The following is a 13,637-nucleotide window of genomic DNA, read 5'->3' as shown; positions in this document are numbered from 1 at the left end:
ATGATCATCATGGTGGGAAGCACAGTCATGACGCTGGAGCAGTAACTGACAGCTTTACATTCTGATCTGCAGGCAGCAGAGACTCTAGGACTAGCAGGGGCTCATGAAGCCTCTAGGGTCCACCCCAATGACACACTTCCTCCAAGGCTACACTCCCTAATCCCTTTCAAACAGTTCTACTAGCTGGGGTCCAAGCATTCAAACCTATGAGCCTATGGGGGACATTCTCATCCAAATCACCAGTCTGTGTATTGCATTCATGCAGAGCCTGTGGGGGTCAGAAGAGGGCATCAGATATCCTGGGACTGGAGTTATAGATGGTTATGAACTGCCATGTGGGTGCTAGGAATTGAACTTAGGTCCTCTGAAGAGTAGCTGGTGCTCTTAATCACTAAGCCATCCCTTGAGACCCTAATTGTGCAGCTTTGGAAAACATCCAAAACCTAATTCCCTAAAAGTACTTTTGGGATAATACAATTGCAATTTTTTTAAATGACAGATTCTTTCCTAATTATCTGAACAACTTATCAAAACCTTAACTAGAAAGTACCCACAAACATTCTCATGCTATATTAAATCAGTCCAATATTATACACATCTGATGAACTATGCTCAGTGTATCTGAATGCTACTGCTGGCTGAGCAAAGTCTAGTTCACTGTACATTTTGATTTGGACACCTGTAATGGACAAAACATTTTACTCTAAAGACAAGTAGAAAATAAGGCATGCTAAAAATAATCACAAATGACACATTTTATTTCTCATATTTCATTTCAAGCTCCAAATTTAAGTAAAACAACATAGATTTTTTGTAGTCCTTAACCCAATCTAAAAAAAATTACATTTCTATGTATCTATGAGGCTTGCTGTTTGGCTATTTTTTTTTCCTCTTGTGACTGGTAATTTCTTTGCTGAATGGCCTGTGAGGGAAGTGTCAGCCATTTCCTGTTACGCACACACATACCATTAAAGCTGGATAAAAACACACATGAAACAATGGTTCTCTCTGGTAGTGGTACTATTGTATTTTATAAAAATAAGAATATATAGTTTGGAATCAGAAAAACTTTAAAAAACAAAACTCTCACCTACTAGCAGCTAGTTAAAGAACATAAAATATATTGGATTTACAGAAATGTGTCAAAATAAATTATGAAGCTTGCAGGTAGAATGTGAGGCATGGGAGCCCACTTAAACATTTACCAAACAATGTCCTCAGTCCTCTAAAAGTCACAGTAGGCAAGGTTGGGCACAGTATGGGTGATCAACTTAAGGGCTCTGACATTGGCCCCAGAAGCTAGACTCTTGGTGATATAAAACAGGACACAGGTAACTGAACTTCAAAACACACACACACAGACACACACACACACACACACACACACACACACACACACAAAAAAAACAGAAAGAAAAAGAAAGACAAAAAGGGTAAAAGGAAAAAAAGAAAAAGAAAAAAAGAAAATATTCAGCACCAGTGTCAAAAGGTTGTACCAACAGCTTTCTTAAGCACTTGCAGCTTCTTCAGTGGACAGAGGTCCAGCAGGCAGCATCTTTGCATGAGGGAAATCCTACACAGGCTATGGAAGTGGCGTCTCTCCATCAATGAGTCCTTCTGGGTCCAGCAGAGGTGAGAACTCTTCTTGTTTGAAGAGAGCAGTGTATGAACTTCCAGTGACATGGTAACAGCCAGGTACACGGGTAACTGGAAACTTTGAGACAAAAACCACATTGGTTTTAACGGTATTAATTCTATGCTCTGAATTAAAACACCTGGAACCAAATGAACATTGCTAAGACTCTCTTGAAGTCTCTTCGGTCTCTCCATCTTCCTCTTGGTTGGCCACCATATAGCATCAAATCAAGGGCCTGGCAGAGGGATTTCCAAGGTCCCAACTTGCCACATTCCATGTGAGTTCTCCATGATTTGCTCAACTCTGAAATGTACCACTTTCCACTGTTCCTGATCTCATGCTTACTTCTGACAAGTACTGGTTAGCATGGATCATGCAGACTCGATAAAGGGTGTGGACTGGACTCAGTTACTGCTGTCCAGCCACAATGCACTAAAGTGACAGAGGACAAAGTACATGGGGGAGTGGCTGATTGAGGCTGAGTGGGCAAGATTGCTCTAGACACCCAGGGTAATCACAGGCCTAGCCCATAAGCAGAACGCTGCTGTACAACTGACGTTTGCTACTGAGGTTTTGTGGTTGCAATGCGTTAGTTTTGTGGTCACAGCTAACTGCTCCGGGTTTTAACTTTTTCCAAGTTTGACATTCAGTTACTACGTCCCTGAATTTTACAGACAATGTAGACTCAGCAACTAGTTACATCAAATGCACTACATTCCGCGCTCCAATGCTCACATTTCACCCCTTAACCATCCTCAAGACCAATACCCCACTATGGGAAATGACTGCTGAAATGACTTAATCACAGGAACAGGCACACTCAGACCCCTGAATCTAATTTATTTCCCATTACACGGGAAATGGTAAACAAGACTTACAACTGTCACAACCTTCCCCCATAGCTGCAGCTGGTGGTTAAGATTTATTCCATCAAAGACAGTGACGTTTTTCTTCCAGCATTCCATGCTGTGTTCTGATTACATAGCTTTTAGATGCCACTTCTTTTGAGAGACACTTAGAGCACTTTGAAGTTATGCAGATCCTCCTACCATGACCTGTAATCCTCACGGGCTTTTACGTTCAGACTTTCCCACCCAGACGCTGTGCTAAGCAATGTACATAAGCAACTGCTATTCCTGTCGGCAAATCCACTGTTGAAATGGTCCAACGTAAACAGCAAAAGCTGTGGACACACGAAACACTTTTAACGCTAATATCCCTCGATGGACACCGGACATTTCTGTACCTAGCAAATATCAGCAATTACATAGTCTGATAATAGATTTTTCCAAGGGTTTATTACAGGGAGTAAGGAACAGACTGTAAAAAAGTGCAAGCAGGGCAGAGAATGTTGATATTCTGGCAAATAAAATTGTACCATGCTATACATAAATTGTTAGACATTCTGAGCACCCAAATTTAGTTCTCAAAAGTCTAGTTAACTTTATTCACCTACATTTGGTTTTACTTACACCTTAAATATTGGGATACTAGAATAACAGGATGGGGAGAAGGGTAGAAGAATGAATTAATTACAAATTAAAATTTGTTAACTTGGCTATATCTCAATAAAGCTGTTAGAAACAAAAAAAATTTAACTCTTTTCATCTTGAGAAAAGTAATGTTGTTCTGTGTCTCTTGCTTCTCTTACACAGGTAGCCTTTTGAAGCAAGCAAACAAACAAACAAACAAAAAATCAGGAGCTGGAGAGATGGTTAAGAGCACTGGTTGCTCTTCTGGAAGTCCTGAGTTCAATTCCCAGCAACCACATGGTGGCTCATAACCATCTATAATGAGATCTGGTGCACTCTTCTGTACATGCACACAGAATATTGTAGACATAATAAATGTTTAAATCTTAAAGAAAAAAAAACAATAAAAGGTTTTCCTTTAACAATTTCAGAGCATTGGAAGAAACCACACACAGTGCCTTTCAGGCTGCTGATTCTTTCAGATAAAAGCACTTATTTCTATAAGGTTTAATTCCTTACAAAATGTGATCATGACTGATCAAGGGTATTCTAAAATGCCACACACAAGCACTTGATTAAAAAGTTGGAATGAGGCTGGGCGTGGTGGCACTTGCCTCTAACCCCAGCACTCAGGAGGCAGAGTAAGACAGATCTCTCCAAGTTCTAAGCCATTCTGGTCTACAAATTGAGTTCCAGGACAGGCAGAGCTGTTACACAAAGAAATGCTGTCTTGAAAAACAAAACAAAGAGAATCACACCAGACTTCTCATCAGAAACTATGAAAGCCAGAAGGGCCTGGGCAAGCATCATGGAGACTCTAAGAGATCACAAATGTCAACCCAGACTACTATACCCTGCAAAGCTTTCAATCAACATAGATGGAGAAAACAAAATATTCCATGACAAAACTAAATTTATGCAATATCTATACAGCAAACCAACCCTACAGAAGATACTAGAAGGAAAACTCCAATCCAACGAAAACAAATTCACCCAAGAAAACAGGGCATACAGATAATATGCCAACAAAAAATGAAAAGAAAACAAGCAATGAAACAGGGTAAGATCATCGACTCTATTACAAAAGGAACTAACATGCATTGGTCAATATTATCTATCAATATTAATGGACTCAACTCACCAATAAAAAGACACAGGCTAACAGAATGGTTACGGAAACAGGACCCAACATTCTTTTGCATCCAAGAAACACACCTATGCAACAAAGATAAACACTACCTCAGAGTAAAGGGCTGGAAAAATGTTTTTCAAGCAAATGGTTCCAGAAAACAAGCTGGAGTAGTCATCCTAATATCTAATAAAATAGACTTTCATCCGAAGTTAATCAAAAAAGATAAGGAGGGCCATTATATTCTCATCAAAGGAAAAATCCAACAAGAGGACATCACAATTTTGAATATCTATGCCCCAAATACAAGAGCACCTACATTCGTAAATGAAACAATATTAAAGCTTAAATCATACATTGATCCTAATACCTTAATAGTGGGAGACTTCAACACCCCACTCTCATCAAAGGACAGATCAACCAGACAGACACCAAATAGGGAAATAAAAGCACTCACAGAATCCCTAAATCAAATGGACCTAATAAACGTCTATAGATCTTTTCACCCAAACTCAAAAGAGTACACCTTCTTTTCAGGACCACATGGAACCTTCTCCAAAATAGACCATATAGTTGGTCACAAAGCAAGCCTCAACAGATACAAAAGGATTGAAATAATCCCTTGTATACTATCTGACCACCATGGACTAAAGCTGGACATCAACAACAACAGAAACAACAAAAAGCCGACACGCACATGGAAACTGAACAACTTACTACTCAATGACAGCTGGGTCAAGGAAGAAATAAAGAAAGAAATTAAAGACTTTCTAGAATTCAATGAAAATGAAGGCACAACATACCCAAATTTATGGGACACATTGAAAGCAGTGCTCAGAGGAAAATTTATAGCACTAAGTGCCTACAAGAAGAAATCCGTAACATCACATACAAACAACTTAATGGCCCAACTGAAAAACCTAGAAAAAAAAGAAGCAGATACACCCAAGAGGAGCAGACGGCTGGAAATAATCAAACTAAGGGCAGAAATCAATCAATTAGAAACAAATAAAACTATTTAAAGAATCAATAAAACAAAAAGCTGGTTCTTTGAGAAAATCAACAAGATAGACAAACCCTTAGCCAAACTAACTAAAAAGCAGAGAGAAACTATCCAAATCAGCAAAATCAGAAAGGAAAATGGGGACATAACTACAGACACTGAGGAAATCCAAACGATTATTAGGTCATATTACAAAAGCCTATATGGCACAAAATTTGAAAATCTAAATGAAATGGATAACTTTCTTGACAGATTCCATCTACCAAAATTAAGTCAAGATCAGGTAGAAAGACTGAATAGCCCTATATCTCCCAAGGAAATTGAAGCAGTCATTAACAGTCTCCCCTCCAAAAAAAGCCCTGGACCAGATGGCTTCAGCGCAGAATTCTACAAGACCTTCAAAGAAGTACTAACACCAATTCTCTTCAAACTATTCCACAAAATAGAAATAGAAGGAACACTACCAAACTCATTCTATGAAGCCATAGTCACCTTGATACCTAAACCACACAAAGATCCAACAAAAAAAGAGAACTTCAGACCTATCTCTCTTATGAACATTGATACAAAAATACTCAATAAAATACTTGCAAACCGAATCCAAGAACACATCAAAGATATCATCCACCATGACCAAGTAGGCTTCATCCCAGGAATGCAAGGGTGGTTCAACATACGGAAATCCATCAATGTAATCCACCACATAAACAAACTGAAGGAGAAAAACCACATGATCATCTCCTTAGATGCTGAAAAAGCATTTGACAAAGTCCAACACCCATTTATGTTTAAAGTCTTGGAGAGATCAGGGATACAAGGCACATACCTAAAGATAGTAAAGGCAATATACAGCAAGCCTATAGCCAACATCAAACTCAATGGAGAGAAACTTAAATCAATCCCACTGAAATCAGGGACAAGACAAGGCTGCCCACTCTCTCCATATCTCTTCAACATTGTACTTGAAGTCCTAGCCAGAGCAATAAGACAACTAAAGGAGATCAAGGGGATACAAATCGGAAAGGAAGAGGTCGAAGTGTCACTATTTGCAGATGATATGATAGTATACATGAGCGACCCCAAAGATTCAACCAGAGAACTTCTTCAGCTGATAAACACCTTCAGCAAAGTGGCAGGATACAAAAATCAACTCAAAAAAATCAGAAGCCCTCTTGTATACCAAAGACAAAAAGGCTGAGAAAGAAATTAGGGAAACAACACCCTTCACAATAGCCACTAATAATATAAAGTACCTTGGTGTGACTCTAACCAAGCAAGTGAAAGACCTGTTTGAGAAAAACTTCAAGTCTTTGAAGAAAGAAATTGAAGAAGATCTCAGAAGATGGAAATATCTCCCGTGCTCATGGATTGGTAGGATTAACATTGTGAAAATGGCCATCCTGCCAAAAGCAATCTACAGATTCAATGCAATTCCCATCAAAATACCAACTCGATTCTTTACAGACCTTGAAAAAAAGATTCTCAGCTTCATATGGAGAAACAAAAAACCCAGAATCTCCAAAACGATCCTGTACAACAACAGATCATCTGGAGGTATCTCCATTCCCGATCTCAAGCTGTACTACAGGGCAACAGTAATAAAAACTGCATGGTATTGGCATAGAAACAGAAAGGAGGATCAATGGAACCGCATAGAAGACCCAGAAATAAACCCACACACCTATGAATACTCAATATTTGACAAAGAAGCCAAATCTATTCAATGGAAAAAAAGACAGCATCTTCAACAAATGGTGCTGGACCAACTGGATGTCTACATGCAGAAAAATGAAAATAGATCCATATTTATCACCCTGCACAAAACTAAAGTCCAAGTGGATCAAGGACCTCAACATAAAACCAGATACTCTAAATCAGTTGGAAAAAAAAGTGGGGAACAGCCTAGAACTCATTGGCACAGGAGACAACTTCCTGAACAGAACATCAACAGCACAGGCTCTAAGAGCAACAATCAATCAATGGGACCTCATGAAACTGAAAAGCTTCTGTAAAGCAAAAGACACTGTCATCAAAACAAATAGACAGCCTACAGATTGGGAAAGAATCTTCACCAACCCTTTATCTGACAGAGGGCTAATATCCAGTATATATAAAGAACTAAAGAAGCAGAAAAGCAACAAACCAAGTAATCCAATTAAAAAATGGGGAACAGAGCTAAACAGAGAATTCTCGAAAGAGGAACATCGAATGGCAGAGAAACACTTAAAGAAATGCTCAACCTCATTAGCCATTAGGGAAATGCAAATCAAAACGACCCTGAGATTTCACCTTACACCCATCAGAATGGCCAAGATGAAAAACTCAAGTGATAGCACATGTTGGAGAGGTTGTGGAGAAAAGGGAACCCTCCTCCATTGCTGGTGGGAATGTAAACTGGTTCAACCACTTTGGAAGTCAATCTGGCGCTTTCTCAGACAACTAGGAGTAGTGCTACCTCAAGACCCAGCTATACCACTCCTAGGCATATACCCGAAATTTGCTCAAGTACACAACAAGGACATTTGTTCAACCATGTTCGTAGCAGCTTTATTTGTAATAGCCAGAACTTGGAAACAACCCAGATGTCCATCAGCGGAGGAATGGATACAGAAATTGTGGTATTTTTACACAATGGAATACTACTCAGCAATCAAAAAGGAGGAAATCATGAAATTTGCAGGCAAGTGGTGGGATCTAGAAAAGATCTTTCTGAGTGAAGTATCCCAGAAGGAGAAAGACAAACTTGGTATATACTCACTTATATAGACCTACAAGATATGATAAACATAATGAAATCTACACACCTAAAGAAGATAATCAAGAAAGTGGACACAGGCGAAGGTGATTAATCCTCATTTAGAAGGACAAATGGGATGTGCATTGAACGTATGACAGGAGTCTACCACAAAAGGCATCTGAAAGAATCTACCTAGCAGTGTTTCAAAGCAGACACTAAGACTTATAACCAAACCCTCGGCAGAGTGCAGGGTATCGTATGAAAGAAGGGTAGTATGATATGGAAAGGATAGGAGCTCTACAAGGACCAAATATATCCAGGCACACGGTCTTTTCTGAGACTGACACTCAACCAAGGACCATCTATGGATATAACCTAGAACTTCTGCTCGGATGTGGCCCGTGGTAGCTCAGTAACCAAGTAGTTTTCCAAAGTAAGGGGAACACGGACTATTTCTAACAGGATCTCAAGGGCAGGCTGTTTGGCCACCCCCCCCCCCCAGGGGAGGAGCAGTCTGTTAGGCCACAGAGGAGGACTTTGCAGCCAGCCCTGAAGATACCTGATAAAAAAGGGTCAAATGAAAGGGGAGGAGGTCCTCCCCTATCAGTGGACTTGGAAAGGGGCAGGGAGGAGACCAGGGAGGGAGTGTGGGGTTGGGGAGGGAATGAGGGAGCGGGATACAGCTAGGACACAGAGTTAACAAAATGTAACTAAAAAGAAAAGTAAAATTAAAAAAAAAAAAGTTAAAATTAAAAAAAAAAAGAAAAACAAAACAAAGCAAAACAAACAAAAAAGTTGGAATGAAGTAACTTAGGTTCTTGGGTAGAACACTTTAATTAAAAAAAGGGCAAGCTAGACATTCCTATTAAAATACTTTATTCCAATGGCATAATGGGCTTATTTCAATCATTACTTTTCACTGCAGCCTACTTTTATGCAAATAACCACTTAAGAGTGAGTCACGTATACAAACATGGTATTTACATGATGCAGCATGATTAAACACTGCCAGTAACAAACCAACAAGATCTCCTGTGGAAACAACTTACAATTTGAAGGCTGAGGTCCAGCTAGCACGAACCTCTACAGCAGACTGCTGTTAGGCAACTGTTAAGACAATTTGCTACCATCAAACACACAGATACCACTGGAATTTCAGGGGAGTTCTCTAACACTCTGTAAATGAACGAAAGCCAGCATTTTCATGAGCACAGAAGCTGCTGGTGTGGATGCAGCATTCCACACTCCCAAGCACCCCATCCTCATCTGGCATCCTTACGGGCCTGGCCCTGACTGCTCAGCAGTACAACCGCAGCATGTAACAACACGTAGCCCCACGGCATCTGCCGCCTGCTGTCCAGACTGTTATTAGTTTGCTCTCTATGGTACCTTGTGGTTGTCAGTCTCCTGCTTGGCACCTACGCTGGCTGCTTAGTAAGTAATGTCTGTGTTTCTTGCATGTTCACACCCACACAGTGCATGCCAAGACCTCATGCTGACCCACACCAAGTCACTCCCCACACTGAATAAATCCTCAAACAACACACTTACAATGTCCTTCCTGAACCATGTGTTCAGAAGCAACTTTGCTTTCCTCTGGGTTCACATCTCTAATTTTAGAACTTTTTTTTTTTAATGTAACATTTTTGAGGCAGAGAAAGCCAATTTAAAAAAAAAAAAAAAAACAAAAAACCTGCCAGGTTAACAATCTCAAATTCTATTTACATGGTAATTATTATTCAACCCCCTGAGAATCATGCTTGGTCTATTACTGACTTACTGTCAAACTTCGTGAAGTTGGACTCAGTGACCTTGCCTTCTAGTAACACATTTAAGAATGCAAATACTATGGTCCTAATATGTACAAAAAAAGCATCAACTTTTCAACAAAACGTTAAAAGGACTTTTTCAAGTGTTCACACATCTATTCACCAAAGAGTTTTAGATTCCTATTAAATTTTAGGATGACTTGATTGATGAAAACAAGTCTGTCAAAAATGAAGCTGGAGCCCATGAAATAAAGGGAAGGAGCCCCGAGCAGTGCTGGAAGGAAAAGAGTAAGATCTGTACCTAGTACAAGTCTCCTAAGTTCTTAATACTCTGTGTATGGTGTATGAATGGGCACACGTGGAGGTTAAGTGGAGGTAAGAAGACAACTTTCCAGACTCAGCTCTCTTTTTCTAATTTTATGTGGATTTAGGGGAATCAAGTTCGGGTCTTAGAGATCTGCAGAGGAAGGGCCTTTCCCCATTGAGTCCTCTTGCCAGCCACCTCCACATCCCAGTACGTACCTGAAAAGCTAATGCAGTCTTCACCCTACCTCTTGGACTGCAGTGGAAGACATCAGGCTGCTATTGTCACTTCTGCTTCATGTACTAAAGGAATTTGGTTTACTTTGAGAAGGAAAAGAGGGATGTGCAAGTGTGAAGAACCCAAATGGTTCTCTATGTCCTGCCACTTCACATGCACAGCAGCCATGGTCTCTCCACTGCAGAGAACCAGCACCACAACAGTTTGGTCAGCAGGAGTTTCTAAGGTTGGGAGGGACACTCCACAGTCCGGTTACTTCAAGGGCTGTTGTAAGAAGAATATTAGCAAGTATTTTCCAGACTTTTTATAGTTAGAGTCTATAGCAATTTCAATTGTAACTTGTTTAGGGTTTTCTTCCAATAAGATAAAGTGTTAAACTTAGTAATGTTAGGGCTTTTCAGTGACCTTCAGCTTTTGAGGTTCTCTTTTTCTTGATCCTGAAGCTTGGTTAAAATGACCTGACAACCAGTGAGAAAACATACTCAGCCATAGAAGTATGGCTCAACCAGGAAGCTTCTCAGTTGCTTCATGATGAGCAAGGAACTATAAGATTAGGTCTCTAGTACTTTTCAAGGCAGCCTTAAAAAACAAGAGCAACAAAAACACAGCTTTGGGGTGGTGTTTTTGTTAAGTGTATTTTCAGGGTAGACATGAATGTCACTATTTTTGTTTAAAACATAAATGCTACCTATTACTTGTTTGCCACATGCAAACTGTAATTAAAAGATGTAACTGGTACTGCAGTGTTTTGGGTAAGTTGGGCCAACCTGTCTGAGAAAGGGACAAAAATAAAGTCTTTTGGTACATCACATCAAATCTAAATTAAAAAAAAAAAAAAAGATATACTTCTAAGATCATACCTACATATGCAAATTTTTTTGTATGTACATGATTTAGATAATAGATACGAAAACGTACCACCCCAGGAGGGAAAAAAAACAAAACAAAACTGATCCCATAATGACATGAAAAATAACTCAAATATTTCTTTTAATGCTAGGAAAATTGTCCACCTTCCAATTCCAAGGCCAACAGTACTATTAACACAGAGCAAAGGTAGAAAGTGAATGCATATAGAGATGCACACATATCTGTATAAAAATTGACCAGAAATCACAGAACATTTAAGCAACATTTTCTTAAGCAGAACTATTTAATACATTAAATAGACTAAAATATTTGGTGTGGACAGGAAGTAAGTATTCCACAATTTTAACTTGAAACCAGCTGTAACAAAGCCTTAGCTGTTTAATTAAAAAAAAAAAAAACAAAAAAAAAAAAAACAAAAAAAACCACACATCATTGTCTGACAATCATTAAGAGAAGGCTTACAGATAATACTTAACACCTCCACCACAGTGCACAGCCATCAGCCACTGAGGACTTCCAGGAACAGAACAGGGTTCACGTCCGCCATACTGCGCAGTGAAGTCCATAGCGTCTTAGAAAACCCCTGGCTCCTGCGCTCAGGCTGGCTGGTAAGCACCTTGAGAGTAGGACATGAGACAGCAAGCAGCTCCAGCTCTATCGGGACACTGATTCCTTTACCTGGTTTTGGCTGACACCTTTAGTAATTTTAAGACAACACTCACCAAAAAGAAACACAGTATCACATTCCCGCTTTTTGAGTAGGACAGGTTGGAAAACAGACACCAAAGCATCAAAGACCATGTTTTCCTTCATGAGAGAAGAAATCTGTAATTTCACTGTTTCTGGGTTACAAAAACTTTAAAATTCACCTCTTAAGGATACAAAGGACACCTACATAGTTCCCTAATTATCTAACTGCCCCTTTCCCATTACATACTCAACTCTGTTTGCTACTCTTGTTACTATAGACCTTAGGTTGCATCCAGAGTATAAGGGATTACAGAGCACACAGGTCAATCCTTGGAAATACTGGAAATGTTGACAGCCACAGGGCAACCAATGCAGTACCAGCTGTGATGACGTTAGTATGAGGATTAATCCTAAAGACACCTAAGGAGGACAACTCTTCTCAGGGACCCTACGATTCACTCAGGTCTAGCAGGGAGCGTTGCCCATCGGGGACGCGAGTCCCAGGCAGGATAGGGTAACTGGTCACGGACCATTCCTTAGCATGTCTAGAGAGAATTTCCCAGTACATTTGGGTTTAAGAATATCAGACTTATGCTAAAAGCTACTTCCTCCAAACTGGTTAAATGGCTAGAAGCCTGGAGAAACCTTAGGGTTAGCTAACTGAGACCAAGCACAATTAGTGGTAGCACACCAGACTTTACCCTTGAGACCCATTCTCAGACATGACTTCACAAGCTTCCTGCTGTTCAGTTACACAGCACCTTACCATGTGTTGATATTTTCTGAGCTAAGTGAACACCCCAGTTTCTTGTATCACTTTATATCCTTTTAAAATAAGAAAACCTTCAACACTCCCACATTCTTGTTTCATATATGAAGACAGACAAGTTTGAAGGTATTTGCAAAGGTAGAGAGCCACACCCCTGTGTACTGTGCTCCAAGGAAGGCCAGCTTTGGGGCAGGAGCCACCAGCACTCTCTGAGACTGATTTGGTTTCCAAAAAAACTACAGTCAGTCAGTCAGTCAGTCAGTCAGTGTGGGTTCTCTTCATTTAGCTCACCTAGAAAGTGCTGAGTGCTACAGATTACTACCACCAATAAAAAGACTCAAAGACTAATGTCAGGGTCAAGAAAGGCATAAATGGAGCCCAAGGTAAAGCTGTTCTAATGTGTGCCCAATCTGAGTTCTGTGTTTTTCCAATAAATAGGGTGGATCAGTCTGTGCACAAGTATGTGGGCAAGTCAAGAGGCCAGAGGGTGAAGTCAGGTGTCTTCCAGAAATCCATTTTAAGTTAAACATTCATGCATGTTACCTAGTTGCTAAATGTAACTATTCTCCTGATTTAAATCAACCTCTGTTAAATACCTCTATAAGCCAATAATTGGTTCCACTCCTGAGAGGAGGGACCAGGCATGGTCCTTTCACAACCTGTTTCTTTCAGTGGGAGCAGTCCATGAATGTCAACACTGACAGCGACAGGGCATTTTCTTGGGGACCTTTTCCATGAAGAACAGAGACTTTCATCTCTACAAATGCTCCCCCAAAGGCAACTCTTATGCTACTGACACTGTAAAGGGCAAAACTTAATAGTCTTGGACTCATGAAGTTATCCAGTGACTAACACTGTAACCAGCCAGGAGACTTAAAGCCACAGGTAGGAAGTGTAACAGCTGGTTTGAAGGTTGAATAATCAGTGTTTTCCATAACTCTGTTTCACCCTTGTTCTTAAATTATTAGACTGTGAATGGGGTTGTCAATAATTATTTCAAATCAGAGACAAGCAAATTCAC

The sequence above is a fragment of the Psammomys obesus genome, unplaced genomic scaffold, assembly GCF_907164565.1.
Source record: "Psammomys obesus unplaced genomic scaffold, mPsaObe1.curated_primary_1811, whole genome shotgun sequence".
NCBI classification, from domain to species: domain Eukaryota; kingdom Metazoa; phylum Chordata; class Mammalia; order Rodentia; family Muridae; genus Psammomys; species Psammomys obesus.
Note: the sequence above shows the minus strand (reverse complement) of the source record.